At 47.5% G+C, this 17,589-nt stretch overlaps 1 long non-coding RNA gene across 2 annotated transcripts; it reads left to right on the top strand.

Annotated features, from left to right (window-relative positions):
• The first annotated feature begins 203 nt into the window (after window positions 1-203).
• Window positions 204-9,834, top strand: LOC141567858 (uncharacterized). 2 transcript variants are annotated; one of them, XR_012490774.1, is made up of 3 exons: window positions 204-438; window positions 6,939-7,139; window positions 8,076-9,834. It is a non-coding gene; the product is annotated as an uncharacterized LOC141567858 (long non-coding RNA). The 2 variants fall into 2 exon arrangements; XR_012490773.1 differs by lacking the exon at window positions 8,076-9,834 and having other exon boundaries at window positions 6,939-7,629.
• The last annotated feature ends 7,755 nt before the right edge of the window (window positions 9,835-17,589 follow it).

Here is a 17,589-nt window from a genome sequence, read left to right as displayed (position 1 = left end):
TGCTGGGGTGCCAAGGGTTAAATCACTCCCTTGAATTCCCAGCTGGCCTCAGAGCAAATGGGGATAGTGGGTTGGCTCATGTTTTGCATTAACTCGTTTGCTTTTTTTCCACTGCAGCCTCACATTCTGTGATAAACCTGAGTTGCTAGGGAAGCTTTATGTAACAGCCACTGGCCTGGGCTTCTCAGAGCAGCAAATGTTCCGTTTCCAGAGTTCCCCATAAACCTGGCAGCACATCAAAACCTCTGTTTCATAACAGACCAGAAATAGGATTTTCTAATAACATTCTGAGGACTGGACTGACCAGGCCAGGGTCTGGACTTTCATGAATTGTTAATGGTTAACTAAAAAGAGACCCCAGGACGCCAACCTGCTATCTCTGGGGTCCGGAAGGGAAGGGGAGTCAGAAGACTGTGGTTTCTGCCTCATGATCTGTTGGTGAGTGACCCGAGGCCCCTTTCAGAGAATTTGCTAAATAATCTCAAACATATTGAGGATCTTACTCATGTTTTAAAAAAAGAAAAAGAAACAACTACCTTCCCCCCTACTTCTTCCTTCATTCATGGAGAATGTGGTTTCCTTTTATTTTGTTGCCAGACACGCTGACAGTTACACATTTAACCCCTCGCTTCCCTTTGTGGGGGCACAGCTTTCTCCAGTGGACACACCGAGCTCTGGGGGCCAAATAGCCTCACGCAGTAGATGAACAACACACTTGAAACTCAGCTCTGTGGATCGCAGGCTGATACGGTGATCACAGAGAGAAAGAAGGCACGTGGGCTGGCCTGCCCTGCTCCCTCACACTCATGGGCTACCTCCCCACACCCCCCCTTCCTGTCCCCTCCTGGTTTAGATTATGACGGGGATGGGAGTTCCCTCCAAAAGGCCATTTGCAGCCTATTTAGATGTCACTGGGGTTCCAAATGTATATCCCTTTGTTCCATTGCGTCAGCTGTGCCTTCCTTGTGGTTACTCTTGTCTTGCCCTCCTGTGCAGTTAGCACGAGGGAGGCATCACTTCTAAACAAAAGAGGCCCCAGGTACAGTGTGAAGGCAGGGCTCAGCTTACCTTTGGGGAGAAGCTGACTTGTGCTGTAGCTGCGCCTAGCAATAAAAAGCCGCCCTAAGATGTTGCTCCACGGGCTCCCCCTCACCCTCCACCCAACCCTGCGTCCCACTGTCTCCCTGCTGCTCTCCCCTGGTGTGCTCTCTGGGCCACCTGAACAGTGGGGAGTGAGGTGGGTAGAGGGACTCGTCTCCCTGACTAGGGTCTGAACTTCAGCCCTCTGCTCTCCGGTGTGGAGTCCCTGCTTTAAGTTTAATTATCGTCTTTCTCTCCCAATCTCCCTGCCTTGTAAGTCTCTCCTACTTTCTCATTTTGGAATATTGGCCCCCAGCTGTACCAATTCAGGGCTTTCCAGGACAATTCTCCCTTGGATGTTTCTTCCATGGTCATTGACATAATTTCTCCAGTCTTTCTGGTGCTTGCAACACGTTCCCATTTAGTTTCATGTGAGTTTAATTTACCTGCTATTTACCCTTTTTTTCTGGATCATTAGTGAAAATGATCAAGAAAGGCCTCCTCTCCAGTCAGAGCTGTCCCTATGCCCAGCTGGGCCCTGGGGAGCCCTCCACACTCTCCTGAGCCTGCGAGAATGGCTCCGAGGAGACTGCAGTCAGATGGGCTCCCCTCACCAGGCTGAGATTTAATATCCCTGAGATCCATTTAGTGTCTGGAACCTGGTTGCCATGGAGATGGTTGTCATAAAACACACCGATCTGTAGAGAGATATAAAGCCGGTCCCTGAGGTACACAATCGGGCACATTAGCTCAGAGAAATGGCATGCTGCTTATCACCTCCCTTTGTTGACAGGGTGCAGCTGCCTTTCAAATTCAACCTGGGCGACCTTCTTAGAACCAGGCCAAGGCAAAGCCATTTTCAGTGACTATTTCGTAGGGACAATCAAGGGCTTCACCAAATGCCAGCTGCCCCCTGTCTTCCTGTCCCAAGTTGAGTCTGCCTAGAGGAAGAGAACATTCTTCTTTGGCACAGTTTGTTCTTGCTGTCATTGATCCATCAGCACAACTGAGCAGGCAGAATACAAACACTGGCGGCAACAACGCTTCAGATCAGGTGCTGGGAGGAGAGGGAGGGGTGGGCAGGGTGGCCTCAGAGGCATTGACCAGTCTGGCGGGGCCGAAGTGAAAAGGGCCCCAGACACCAAGCCGGGACACCGTGTAGGCCTGAGTTGCATCCAGCTCAGGACTGGGTGGTGCAGCCGGAGATGTTTGTAAGGGGTACAGGGGCGTCCACAAACCACCTTCACCTCCTTGACATCTAAGTTCTCAAAACCTGTGCTCAGTGCTCGCTTGCTCAAGGTTAGTTTCTTCTTGGTCAGATCTATGTGCAGAAAGCAATAAAACATTTCACTCCTCTCTCTTCACTGTATAAAGAAGAGGCAGGCACAGACAATATTTTGTGGTTCACAAAGGATAGTGGGAATCCTTTTGGAATTTGTTTGGGGTCGGGGGTGAAAGGACGAGTTGGTGTTCACATTTTCGCTCTGCCATTGGCTGGGTGTATCTCGGAGTAGGAAAACGACTGGAAAGGAACAGCTCCAGCCGTGGTCCCATCAGAATGCGGGCAAGGTCTGCTTCCCAGTGCTGGTGGGTGGCTCCAACTAAAAAGTGAGACACGCCGACCCCACTGGCAAGCCTGACACCCATTAATACCTGAGACCCAGGTCACCTTCTGTGCTCTTTCTTCTTTTGAATTGAGCTATATGAATTGACTTGGTCTTTCATCTTCAACAATTCCTTTGATTACTTACCTGATGCCTCAGTTTCCTTTTTTTTTAAATTGGGAGATGTGTTTCTGTTTCTATTTAATACCAAAAAGCATTTTAAGCATCTTTTGCCTTAGTCAGCCTTCTCACATTGCTACTAAAAGAGGTGGGAAAGATGAGACCCAGACTAAGGTATGACTCTGAGAACAATTAATGCATTTATCACATACGACACTAGTGTGAGATGTCATCTAATGTTAAGACACCTGTTCCTAGCAGCCCCTATATACTGGATAATATTTAAAAAATAATTACCTCGGGGTGTTGCAAATTCTTTAGCTAGTCCCCCTAAATACTCTGGGATGCCTGTTACTTTAGCCTCTCGTTTGCATATCTTCAATTTCTCTAAACACTCCCCAAACCCTACCTTATCAATAGTTTTATCGATAGCATTTTCATTCTTTCCCAATTGTCCTTACCCCTTATCTTCATTTTTTTGTTTAAGATAAGTTTTAAGGAGCAGTTTAAAAGCTCAGCTAATTTGGAGTCACTTAGTTTTCAGCTCCCTCCTCATTCATTGAATGGGCCTACTTTTTCTTTTTCCATACTCCTCCCCCTGAACAACAAAAAAGAAAACATGTTTATAAAAACACACCCTACTCCCCTTAGTTCCTCTGGCTGGCATTAAATCATTCTGCCTTTGTAAATTTTTTTCTCTCCAGCCCTCATGTTTTTTCTGAAAACTTTAACTCGGTCCTGGTGTTCTTTCTCATTTTCCTCCCTGTGTCTCCATTTCTTGACAAGTTCAAGAGGGAGTTGCTCTTTTGATTTTCCCCCTGGCCCAGCTGAAAGTACACGGAACACTTCTTTCTTGCTCTTTTTTGTTGTGTTTTCACTGGACCTGTGGTCTCAGCCCTGCAGTGATGGCGTCTTCCGTGTTATCTTTCTCCCAAGGCTCACATCCTGGCAGAGCAGACAATGGGAGTGTGTGTCTTTACTTAGCTTTTATACCTTTTGTTCCAGAATGCAGGATTTCCTTATGGTTTGTTAGGGCTTTTCAAAAAGCTTATTTACTGATCCAGAGAAGTGCCAGGCTCACGCCCTGAAGAATGCAGGCCAAGTTTATATGTGCCTGAAATTACGCCACTGTGTCCAGGCTTATTTAATGTTTAGGGCCAGCTTACAGGCTGATTTGATTGCTGTTGTGTCCTGACCGGTTGTGTGCCAAAAAAGTGGCTGCTAAAACAGGCCAAAACCTCGGCTCACTGAGCCTCTGGTATAGAGAGGACAGAAACGCAGAGCAGGGTAATGTCTGAAATGGGGTGAATGATGAATACATTTTTAAATTATGGTCTTGTTTAGAGTTGGTAGTCAATGCTAAACATTTGTTTAAATTAAGTTCCTTTAATTAAAACAGGATTTTTAAAAAATTATGCAACTAGGTTGAAATCTCCTATTTCTATATCTTGGATCAAAGCCCTATTGTTATACAATATTTTCAATACAAGACAATGTTTTCAAAAACAAACACAGATCAAGACAGTAGGATTTTTGAGAAAGAGAGCGTGTGATCTTCATGACGGAACCACAAACGGGACCTGAGAGCATGAGCTGACTGCAGGTTTGTTCAGTGACCTGTACCCAGTGTAGGCCGCATGCTTGTTTTCTTTCCCTTGATGCCAATGTGACGTCATTGCCCGAGGAGCACTGGGGGAGAGGTCACAGAATCCAGGCAGATCTGTCGAGAATAGGCACACACATGTGCACACGCAAACGTCGTGACGGTGGCTTGTCCCACTACCGTCATTGTGGAGCCACAAGGACAGACCCTTAGGGAGATGAAGTGTTAGACCTGTCTCCATGGTGTGGAGCCAGCCCTCTGGCCCAGGTCAGTTAGGGAGCCTGGACCTGGGTGATTAGCAAGTACAGGGAAAGCCTAGGTCCAAGTGATTATTCCAGTAAGTCAGACTCTGCTCTAGAACTGTTCCGTATGCTTACTCCTAGTTAAGACAGAGTCTTGAGGGTTTCTCCTTAAAACTTCTTCTCAAAAGACTACACTCCCCGCCTGAAGTGACCATCTCTGCTGTCACATTAGTCCTTATAAGGGCCCATTGTTCAAGGTTTGAATCGAACGCCACCTTCTCCTGGAGACCTTCCTCAATCCTCACTCAAAATGTATTTCATTTTTTTCTGGGTGCTCCAATCACCCAGAACTCTGAAATGCCTATATTCCAAAGGGCATTTTTGGGGAAGGTGCCTCAAATATTTGACACTGGCGATGGCTCCGTCACATTGAAACTCTCCCTTCCCTAGTGTCCATGGAGTGACACTGCCCGGCTTTTCTTCCTTCTGCAGGACCTGGGGTGTCCAGTTGACACAGCCTCCTGGGCCCCTCCTCCTCTTCAGGTGTTTGTGCTCCCTCAACAACCCTAACCCCACTGTGGCTCCCTCTCTATGTGGATGACCCCCAGATCATCTCCAGCAGAGGCCGCTTCACAGAGCTCTTTCACAGAGATTCTTCTTTCCCTAAACACACAGACCACCCCTAACTTATGATGGTTCCACTTAAAAGTTTTGACTTTACGATGGTGCAAAAGTGATACGCATTCAGGAGAAGCTGTACTTCAAATTTTGAATTTTGATCTTGTCCTGAGCTAGTGATTTGCAGGACCCTCTCGTGAAGCTGGGCAGGGATGTGGGCCACAGCCCCACAACAGCCACATGATCATGGGGGTCAGCACCCAATACCCTGCAGAGTACGGTGGTGCCAGCATTTTTTTGGATATTGTGGTTTGTATTTTCACATCCCATGGTTTCTACAAAACACTCATCTATGTCTCCCACTTCTGGTGAGAAGAAGAGGAAGGCAATTACTCTTGAGATGGAACTCAGATAATTGCCCAACTGCAGGCTAAAGTAAGTGTTCTGAGTACGTTTAAGGTGGGCTAGGCTAAACTAGGATGTTTGGCAGGTTCAGCGTATTACATGCATTTTGGACTTACGATATTTTCAACTTATTATGGGTTTATCAAGGACGTAACCCCATCATATGTTGAGGAGCTTCTGTATTAGACATTTCCATGTGGTTGGAGTTAAACTCAGTATGTCATTGTCTTCCCGTCAAAATCTGTACCCGCCCTCAACTCCTTAGCATTCTTATTATATTCCGAGAGTGTCTAACTATTTTGCTCATCACTCTGCCTCCCGTTCACCTCCACATAGTCATTGGGTATATCTTTGTGAAATACCCCACTTAGGAAATATGAACATGTCACTCCAACCCAAGGCTCCACATGTGCATAGGCACAGATGGCCCCCTGAGCTAGGGCTCCTCGCAAACTGCTTACAGCTCCCACAGGCTCCTACCCTTTGCATGCACCTACCCCTCTTGATAGCCCCCTGTCCATCTCTACTGAGTCTTTGGGCCTTATTTCAGTTGCTGCCATGTCCATGACGCCTGTCCTGGCCCTCTCCAGCTGACCTGGTCACGCCTTCCTTTCTGCTTCTCATCGCATGTGGACATTGCTCATATATGCTGCTTCTCACATTGTCCTCGCCCTTTGGTTTCCTTTCTTCTCAACCAGACTCCGATCTGCTCCATGACTACCTGGAGTTCCCATTTTAGAGGCCACTTCCATCCCCATCTGTCCTTTACAATCAGGAGCATTTTGAGGCATGGGCCGAAGGAAGGAGGAGAGTCTGGGGCCCCAGATTCTATTTGTCTGCATGCTCTTCACTGTTACCTGGATCACGGGAGTAAGAAGCGTAATTCAGCTGAGTTCATCACGTGGCTCCTTGCTGGTGGCTTTGGAGTTCCTGGAGAAGAGAAGTGTGGTCCTCTTGCGCTAATGTGCTTTAAAAGTTCCTTCCGAGTATTAGACTGGAGGCTCCTCACCCTTCCTTCATACTGCATTGGAGGCGGGCAATGAGGAACCCAGCGAACAAACTCCTCCCAGCGCCTTCACTGTATTATTCGCAGCTACAGAGCGCTAAGCCCCAACCTTGAAAGGCCTACCGTACACGCCCCCAGTGCACCGTTTCTCCCCTGGCTCCTGCTGTGCTGCTCGGCCACCATGCTGACCAACGCTGTGACTCCGATCACGTGCCTGATACTTTACTCGTGTTGCCCTTTTTATTCTTATCGTTATGCAGGAGCAGCTGTGACTGTCTCCATTTCACACACGTGGAAACCGGAAATGACCAGCCTAACATAGGACAAAGACCACGCTCTTGGAGAACAAAGGAAATGACAATCTAGCAAACAGCAGGTCATCTACCAAACCTGAGTTTGTTGTCATACAACAGGGCAGTCCCAGGTGATCACGCCAAGTACTGACCGGATATAATGAAGAGGTATGGAGTGTGTCCTCGGCAGTGGCCCCACATGGCTTGACTTTCCAGGTGTGCTGCTTCTGCTCCAGTCACTGTTGAGCATCTAGGACAAAGACTCAAACACAGGCCTGAGGAGCAGGGCCCCACAGCCCTGCTTCAGCACCGGGCCCCACTGCGGCCTCACTCCCAGGCACAGCCTACTCTTTTCGGTGTTAGAAATGTGTAACATATTCTCCCTGGTTTTCAAAGCCTCTTAGTGCATTTTTCTAACACAGCAGCTATTTCCATTATGTTTTATTCTTGATTCATCATTTTTAAAGGTAGCCTTGTGGGTTTGAGGGCCGATAAGAAAGAAACAGGGATAGGGGATGGTGAGGAAGATTGCTCCAGGCCAGAGGCCCGGCTGTAAATCTTGAAGTAAAATTATCTTTGTGAACTAAATGGCACCTGAATTTTATTCAAGTGAAAAGCTGGGCAATTGACTGTGATTTAAAATGATCACTGTTCTATACTTCAAGTGCACTGAAACAGGCTTTTTTGCAATAACCTAGGGAACATATGCAAATTGAAGTTATACTGTTTAGTCTGAAGAAGTGAAGGCTGATGGAATAATTGGTCCAGAAGTTTATGAAGCATTATGTTGAGGTTGTATACCATTATTTACCCCTAAATCGTACACGAAATTAAAATGGACTTAAGGTGCACAGGAAATATGTAGGTTAGATAACAGAGAGCAAAGATTCTAAAAACAGCTAATGCTCAGTGGACTTTCAAAGATTTGGCGGGGGAGGTTAGGGAGAGGATATTAGGAAAAAAATAGATGGAGCAGTTCCTGTGGTTGTTCAGTAATTGTGTGGGGTCAATACTACAGAGCGGAGGGTCTCAGAAGGTGGTCTTGGGAAACTTTCCATTATGTGAGTCTTTTAAGATGCCGCACTCCTCTGTCCTGAGCTGCAGAGTCTGCGATGGGTTCTTGATCTGCTCAGAAAGCCGATATCTGATTTCCTGGTTTGCACCCTGCAGAAACCAGTGGAAACTAAGCAGGGATAGGTTATCCCACCCACACTGCACCTTTCCTACAGAGAGGACCGCGGACTTGAGATAACTGAGAACACCCACTTTTCTTCTTTTACACCTCAAAGGACCTGACTCATTCCCTGTAAAGGGGGAATCACAACAGAGACACACCCTGTGGCCAAACGGCAGCTGGGGTTGGGGGGAGACAGGGCAGCTATAATGGTGGGATTGTCACCCTACACGAATCACACTTTTCCTCCACACACTTCATAGAGGGGATTCTGGAGTGGGGTTTTTGGGTTGCTCTACTCTGAGATGGGGCAGATAAACCATCTTGGAAGGTTCTAGAAGTGCCCACTGAGATGGCCAATGTGAGGACAACTTCACTGGCGCTCTTGCCAGAAAGAAGGTCAGTGTGGAAGCTGCTGCCAGCCCCCATTCCCTGCCCCCTGGAATCAACCAGCCTTTCGACTCCCAAGCCCCTCGTCCCAGTGCCTGCTTACCTAGACCCAGGCCAAACACAGGCCTGGTGACCCAGAGCGCCACTGTGAGATGATGACCCAGACAGAGCGAGGTGCCTCTGAAACTCCGAGTTGTCCTAACGACCTAGTTCATAACCTCACCGTGACCGTGAGGTGGCAGGAGCTCTCTGAAGGGCCAGATCACTTGGTCTTTATTTTTGCCCCTCTTTGTAAGTTGCTCTCAACTCCGATGGCCAAGTGGTTTCACTTAGGGAGTTTTTAAATAAACCCATGCCTGCCCCTACCCCTCCACCAATTAAATCAGATTCTTTGAGGAGAAAAGCCAGCAACGGTGCTTTTTAAAAAGCTCCCCAGATGATTTTAATGTGCAGCCTGGGTTGAGAAATGCTGGATCAGTGGCCATAACTCTGGGAGAAGAGACAGCTACGTGGCGTTGTTTGGGCAAATTCTCATAACGCTGAGGAGCCCTTCTCTGTGTGAGTTGTGTGCCTGGACTCTGGCAATACATCAGGGCATATAGCATGGGCACCTATCCAATGTCACAAGGGATGCAGGAAAATGAAGGGTCATTTCCACTCTGGCTGTGCTCTGAGGCACTTGCAGGGAGCACCCTGCAGGCTCTGCTCTCTGGGAGAGCTGTGAAAAGTTTGCTGCCAAGATTGAAGCCTCAGTGGTTTGGATTATGAGTGGGACTCTGGCAGACAGAGAAGGGGAGACAGGTCACTTTAGCAGGAAGGACAGTGTGCTGGTATGAAGAAGCACAACTTGCCATGGGACTAGAATGTCAGTTTCAGGAGAGCAGGGTTTCTGGGTCTTCTCTGCTCTTGCCTGATATAAACCTGAGCTAGACTTATTAGGCGCATAAGAAATTAGTGGAGGGCGGCCAGATGGCTCAGTTGGTTAGAGCACCAGCTCTTAACAACAGGGCTGCCGGTTCGATTCCCATATGGGCCAGTGACCTGCACCCTCCACAACCAGATTGAAGACGAGCTGCAGCTGAGCTGCCAGAGGGGCCTATGGATGGCTCCAAGATGGTAACAGCGCAAGTTCTTAACAAGGTTGCCGGTTCAATTCCCACATGGGATGGTGGGCTGCGCCCCCTGCAACTAAGATTGAAAATGGTGACTGGACTTGGATCTGAGCTGCGCCCTCCACGACTAGACTGAAGGACAACGACTTGGAGCTGATGGGCCCTGGAGAAACACACTGTTCCCCAATATTCCCCAATAAAAAATTTAAAAAAAGAAATGAGTAGAATTAATGAATGATCGTATGAGCATTGCCTTTTCGAGGGCATGGCATGCCAGGAGAAGAGGCTTAGAGGGCAGCAAGAGCCCTGCCATGGAGAGACATCTGCTTCATGCCATTCACTGAGCTGGACATCTGGGGGAAGGGCCATAAGCCTCATTAGTGACTTGATGGTCTTTAAATGTCCACCTTTATTCTTCCAATTCATATTTCTCTCATCCTACATTTCCTACAAAAACGTATAAATCATTCATTAGTAATTAACCAAAGTCCCAACTATCAATTAAACCAGACCCAGCTGAAGAGAGAAAACTTTGACATTGACTGTTAAAAATGGATTATCTCAACTTCATTCTTTTCTAGTCTTCACTGTGACCATGATTCATTAGACTCAGTCTTTAAATCATCCTTGGAAATTGAAAGAGAAAAATCTACGCCGCTGGGCCTGTGCCTTGTGCAGGCGCAATGGACTGGATGTGCTGTGACTGGCTTCAGGGACCTGCTCCCAAGACGTCTCTGTGGTCACTGGCTTTCCTGGTAATACAGCATCTTGCCCTTGTCAGACGCCACTCTCACTCCACAGCTGAGCTGAGGCTGTGCTGTGACTGTGAACCTAATGCAATGCCAAGTTACTTTTAAAATCAAAGTCACCTGAAAGTATTTCTATGATTCAATTAATCACTCGAGATAATTATTTGCCTTTTCAGTACAAGGCACGGTGCTATAAGTTAGCAAAAATTAAAATAGACGGATGTATGGTAGACATTTTTTGCCTCAGGTCCTTTGCACAGACCATTCCTTTCCTTTCCCTGGTATTCTTACTACTGATCTTCCAGGTCTCAGCTTACATGTCGCCTCAGAAGGACCTTCCATCCTTCTATGCCTCTCTGTCTAAAAGAGGCTCCCACCACTGTTCATTATAACTTGGCACAATTAGTCATTGTTCTAGCTCCTTCTTTGTTTACTTCCATTCTTCCCACCTCTTTACTACTCATAGACTGTGGGCATGATGAGGTCACGGACCGCATGTGTCACAGCAGAATGTATGCGGAACAAATGGGTGAAGCATTAGTTATATGCCAGGGGTGCCAAACAAATGTCTACAAGTGGACACTTTGGTCAGCATTGCTCAAACAGTAGTTCGCCGTAATCAGAAGTGTCTGGCCACTGATGGGAACCACTTTGAGCACCTCTTGTAATTGCAGAAGTCAAACGTGACTTACATTCATCTTTTGTTATCGGTATATATTGAGTAGTACAATTTTAACAGGTTTTTCCTTTCTTAAAATGTGTGTACATTTTTTTTGGCACCCTCTGTAGTTATCACTACTTTAATGAACATGTTCCCTCAACTGCACTGCAAATGCCTTGAACGTGGGACTCTGTGTTCAGAGTCTTTGCAACTTCAAATATGCTCATATATATATATATGTTTGGCCTGGTCCCAAATCCAAATATCTGCAGAATTGAAGAGAACTTGACTCATTGTTGGAATTAACTGAAAAGAGGAAGAGGCTTTAGTACTTGAGCACTTCAGTCTGAGCCTGTGGAATGAACCCAAAGCCAAGATTTATGGGCACTTCCTTGATGTTGCAAGTGACAGAAGGTAACCATAATGTGCCCGGGCTGAGCTGGAGAAACAGACTGAACCCAAGGGATTCCTCAGTTGCTGACTGTTCCCCTTCCCTACAGCCAGGGTGGCCTTGTGCGGCTGGGTTCAGGGTCACACAACAGGCAGCCTGGCTCTGGTAAGGAATCCCCAGCCTCATGGATTTTGGTCTCCCCCCCGCACTGTTTTTGGAGACTCCTTGCCAGCAAACGATGGTTGCTAGGAATGAGAATGGCATTCCAAATGGGTTATTAAAGCAGACAAACAAATAAACAAAGAACAAAAAACTCCACACCACACAGAAATGCTCCCTTCAAACAGGGACCTCGCTCTGGGGATGGGGTCATGGGTTCAGCTCGGGGCTCTGAGCAGGTCTCATGATGCTGACAGTTGGGCCCAGGCCCCAGGTGTCATTACCTGCATAACAACACATCAGGTTCAATCTCGGCAAAACCTGGAGAATAACCTTATGCATTTTTCACAAAATCTCCAAGGTTTGTAGAAATTGAAATTGGTGCCTCTCGACTGTGAGGAGCCATAACCCCAAAGAGAAGATGTTCCTGTGAACTGAAAATCCTGCTCTCTTGCAGGGTTCCCCTTGGGGTTGATGCAATTCCATCTTGCTCCCAGGCCCAGTAGAAGCCTGGGTGAAACGTGATGCCGTCAGATTGATAAGGAAGGGTACACTCACTCCGTGACCCAGGACCCGGAAGCCACAGGGCCAGTGATCACACCACACCACCTCAAAATGATTTGCTTGGGGTTTACTGAAGTTGACTCCTGGGAGGTGTATGTGGGAGGAGAGGAGGGATGGCTCTGATTCTGTAGGTGGAGGGAGCTGGAACTCTGTACCCCATATTCCCGTTCCAATGACCAGAGGCACGGGAAGTAATTATATTGTACAGTCAACCCTCCATATCTGTGGGTTTTGCATCCGTGGATTCAACCAACCATGGAGCAAAAATATTTGGAAAAAATCCCAGAAAGTTCCAGAAAGCAAAACTTGAATTTGCCATGTATCGAGCACCACACTGAATCTACTCAAATAAAATGATGTGGAGGCAGACCCTGCTGTATCCTGTAGGCAAATGCAGGTTACATGCAAATACTACGCCAGTTTATACACAGGCCTTGAGCATCTGTGGATTTGGTATCAGTGGGGGCTCCTGGAAGCAGTCTCTCATGAATACTGAGGACGATGTATACGGCAGGGACACTAGCCCGCTTCTTGGCTCCGCCTCATAAGGTAAGTACTTCCTGTTCTGTTCAGCCTGCTCATGACCCTTCTCCTTCATGGAGCCTTAGACACAGGTGCAGAATGAATGATGTTGGCCCTCAGTAGTGTCCTCTTATCCTCTTTTCTCTCCTTGACACCTGACTTTTTCTGTACCCCTCCCTCAAGACCCCAGTACCCTCTCAAAGCCAGACACCCAACTGTGTACCCAGACTCTCCCCCGACCAGCCCTTTTGCATTCTGCCATCAAAACACTACAGTTCTAAGCCCTATTTCCTCTCACTGCTGAGGGAGAAGTTTGATCACTGACCCCACCCTCTCCTTTCTCAGCAATCCTAATCAGCTACTGACTGATAAAACTCAAAGAGCTATGCTGCCCAGAATGTTTGAGTGATGGCAGATAATTCCTACAGGCATACTGCCCACTCATGTACCCCTGGCATTGATTTTCAGATTGTCCTTTCATCTCTAGGATCTGTCATATAATTCAGACTTCAGTATAAGCAGCTTGTCCTATTTTGGGCTATTTTCATATGGGATACTTCTGTCTTTCCATCTAGATTTTAACTTCTAAATCCCCTCTGTCCTGGCACAGGGCTAAAACACTGGTTAACTCTCAGGAATGACTCTGCTGTACATGAAGTTGGTAAGGGAAACAGACCCATAACGTACTTGAAGTTTGAGTCAGGAGGACCCTACAGATTCTAGATCGGTTGCCTCATCTTATAGCTGAGAAACATGAGCTCAGAGAAGCATGGACACCTGAAGCCTTTAAGAACAAATATTTATTCAAGGTCTAATTTGGTTGCTGTGATAGGAATATAGTGATCAGTCACGAACCTTGGTCCCCAGGAACTTAGGGTTTGATGTGTGAAGCAGATGAGATGTGGATGAACATATATACTATATACTATGCGATAGGAAGCTGGGCGCACCATTAAGGTGCTCCAGGTGGCCAAGAAGGGAAGAGCTGAGGTCAGGTGGCCAGACAGAAGGAATTTCCTTGTAGATCTGTGTCAAATATCTAGCTGAAGCTAGAGGAGGAGGCTCATCCCATGCCCAGCTCTTTGCTCGGTTGGTGAAGGCTCACAGGCTTGACAGCCCCGTGTTGAGGAGTGTACTGTGCACCCATCATGACTAATAGCGAGACCTGGAGGGAAGTGAAAAGGACAAAGGAAGTAAATTGCCACCTTGGGACCTTCCAGCTCAACCTAACTCTAAAGAACATAGCAACTTAGAAGAGAAAAAAGGAAACTGTCTTTGTTTCTATTAATATCCTCTCTTTACACCAAGTAATCATTGTTATTTTTCAATGTTAGCTTGCGTTTTTCTCCTCATCTTATTCATACTAAGTTAATGTTTGCAAAACATGCCAGGTCAATACAAATAACCTTTAAAAGCATAGCCCGGTTCTCAAGAGATGATCAGTGCCAGGTACTCGGTGCTTCTAAGACTCACCTTAGAGAATCTGAGAGAAAAAGGCATCAGCGATAAGCCCGGCCCGGTTCCTCCACGACTCAGTCCTTGTATTGCTTGGTTGCTGATGGCAAAAGAAGTCAAAGCCACAGTCCTTGCCTTCAAAGAGATGACTATCTAAGAGAAAATGTCCATGCTTGAAACATGCAGAGAAATCTGATTCCTGAGTGCAAGATAGCATGGTTTGCATCACGTACATGTATGCACACACGCATGCATGCACACATAGTCCTGAGAGCAGAGCTGTGTTTTGTTGCCCTACAGCTCCATCACCTTAGCCAGCTTCTCATCCATCCTGAAAGCTTTTCTTTTGCCTCAGAAGATGAAGGGTCGTGGCTCTTTCCAGGCTGCCCTGCCACCTGACCCCTCCGCTGAGACCTCCAGCTCTCTGTGACCATCCCTCCTTATTGAATCTTCAATCTGGTCTCCTCGTTGGGGCCTTTTCCATGTCTTTCAAACATGCCAAAGACCCCCTACTCTAAAAAGTCTTCTCAAACTCCTGCTCCATCTCTCGCTTCCTCAGTTTAAGGAGACATACACCGCCTCCACGCCTGCCTCCCGCTTGCTCCTCCCTCTCTGCAGCCCAGCTTGTGCCCTGAGCACCCACTGAATGGCTCTCTCATACTCTCAGCTCTTGGGCTGTAGGTGAGCTCCACATTTTGGTCTATGGCCCCATTATTCACTTTCTGTGGGTGACCCTTTGTACCCCCTGGCTGATGACTCCCAGATGCAGGTCTCTAGTCCTGACCAAAATCCTGGGGTACAGAGACTGTGTTTCCAACCACCTACCAAGCAACAAGTCTACCTGGCCATCCCTGAAACCCTTATACCCAACCCGCCCCAGTGGATTCGTTGCCTTCCTCCTGAAGCTACTTCTCCCCTGATCAGTATGAAGGTTTATGACATCGTCATGCACCCACCAGGCAGCCTCCACATTAGACCTCAGGGTCATTTTAGTGCCTCCGTCTCCTTCATTTCTCATATCCAGTTGCTTCCTAATCATCGCCTAAATCTCTTCCCTCTTGTAATTCTATCCCTGATCCTTTAAGTCCAGTTGACCCACTCGTACTTGGTCCTGGCTGCCCCCAAAGCTATGAACAGCAATTATTTCAGGCAAGAGCCCCCTTCATTGTTCTCAGCTCTCTGCTTCCTGCCCTCTGGCCCACCCTTCCCCCTTGATTTTCCATTCCTGGCCACTCTAGTTTCACTGGTTTTAGATTTCCATATGATTTTCCACAACGACTCCCTACCTGGCCGGTATCTCTGGTTTTAGGTGCAAAACTGTACCCATTGTCTCTGGGGGAGACGTCCTAGTCCATTCCTGCTCCTATCACCCCACTAGCCAAGGCAGCCCCAGGTTCCCACCTCTGCTCCCAAAGTTGTGTCATGACCTATGTGCCTGTTTCTTCCACTGGACTTTAAGTTCCAGGACTGGAACGAGGACTGACGTTGCGTACCTGCCTTCGAATCCCACGACAGGCGCAGTATGGGATTATGAAAATGGCAAGAGTGTGGTATATACAGGAAGCGTTTAGGAATGATTCAAGACAATGCACGTCCTGTAGGAATACTGAGGGAGGAGGGGCTGTGTGGCTTGAGTCAGTGCAGGAAGCTGGATCCCCAGGCTGAATACAGACATTGTAATTACATGCCCGAAAACAGGAAAGTGCTGGTTACGTGGATGAAGCCTATCTTTTCATTCCTCCCAGTGCCCTGAATTCTCCACTTTGTTACCTTTTCTTAGCCTAGCTGGGATGACTACTGCTTGTAAGACCAAGAAGAGCTGTGCAGAATGTCATGAGAAGCATGGTCCAGCCAAAATGAAGTCAGGGGCCAACAACCACCCTGCATGTCAGGGCCAGGAGTTTGGGAGGCCCTCTTCCCTGTTTACTTGGCCCAAAGGGACCTTGGAGCTCTGCTTGGCCCCAGAGTAGCTCCGGACTCACAAGTGTTCATTATGGCTCTGAGCACATATCCAGGCAGTGTTTGATCCTGAGTTCTCCCTAGAGCCAACCCTCCAGCCAAGTGTGAACAGCCCTGTATAATCCTGGCGGATGCTCAAGGCCCATGTTAGGTTTTTCCAAAGAAGTGTCCTGGGCCTTCTCATTGGTTTCTTCATTTATTGTTTCCTGCTGTCATGTGATTGGAATACTGCTGTCCTTAAGACTAGTCCCTTTGGTACCACGAGCTCAAGTTCTGTTCCTTTTCTTCCTGGCCTCGCCCCTCTCCTACCCCCTTGGCTCAGAGATCACTGGACTGCATGTGGCATTAGCTTAGAGTGTGCTTTTTCCTAAGCTCCTCCCCCAAGCTGCTTGTGTGCTTGTGTGTGCGCGTGCGTGCGTGCGTGTGCAGTTCATGCCCCATCATCAATTCTGTGAGGGCACTACTGGGATCCAGCTCACACTGCAGGAAAGCCCCATCCTTAAGAAGGAGCTGGAATGTGCTAGCAACCTCTCAGATTAGTTTGGCAGCCTGGCCCCTCTTATTCTCCCTTCCTGTCCCTTTCTCCTTTTGGCTACTCACCCTTACTTCCTTGCTGTCCCAGCTGTTGCAGGCAGCACATTTCCCAGAGCAACTGCAAGAGGCAACTTGCTGCCCATGGCGAAGCCATGTGTGTGTGTCGGGACCCTTGGCCCCCCACACCACGAGTGGTCTAAAATGGGGTGCCCACGGGAAAGCATGCCTGACCCTTGGCCCTCTTCAGCATGGCTTTGTCCCTTTGAAGATGCTGTGTCCTCAGGATTTTACTGACTTGTTAAGCTTGCCACAGAGTTTATAGCCCAAGCAACCCCACAGTTGCTCAGTGGTCTTATTCATTCATAGTCAGCTTGTAAGCGATCACAAACCCCTCTTCTGGTGTCCAGTTCCTGGGAAGCGTGGTGAACTCTGAGCAAAAGTAATCTGGGCAAATTGTAGCATGTTAATAGGCATATTCAGACATAGGGAACCAAAAATCCATAAAGTGATCATTTATTCTTTTGGGTTTCCAAACCTAAAAGGTCTTGAGCCTCAGGAATACACAAACACATAAGTAAAGGAAAGCATTCCAAGAGTCTAGAAAGCTTCTGTTTCTATTGATACACATCCATGGCAATGCCTTCTCTTCCTGTCAGATCCACCTTGTCTCCAGCAATAGATAGGTGCTAGATGGGGAGAAAAACAAGGAGAAAACTGTGCAGTGTCACTCTCCTTAGAGCAGTTCATCGTATTGTGAAGAGCCCAGCTTTACCACACATACTGACCTCGCTAGGTGACGACCTGGCATTTGTATCATCTCTGCTGATAAAACCACCAACTATCCCCTTGGGTACATCATGGTACCTTGGGTACAACAATTGGTTGTGACTGAGCGTTTGGGAGACATCAGTCCTTCAGCAGATGTTTCCAGGTGTGATGTAATACATT

This window comes from Rhinolophus sinicus, linkage group LG12 (genome assembly GCF_036562045.2).
Source record: "Rhinolophus sinicus isolate RSC01 linkage group LG12, ASM3656204v1, whole genome shotgun sequence".
Taxonomy (NCBI): domain Eukaryota; kingdom Metazoa; phylum Chordata; class Mammalia; order Chiroptera; family Rhinolophidae; genus Rhinolophus; species Rhinolophus sinicus.
Note: the sequence above shows the minus strand (reverse complement) of the source record. Positions and strands in the feature narration are given on the sequence as shown.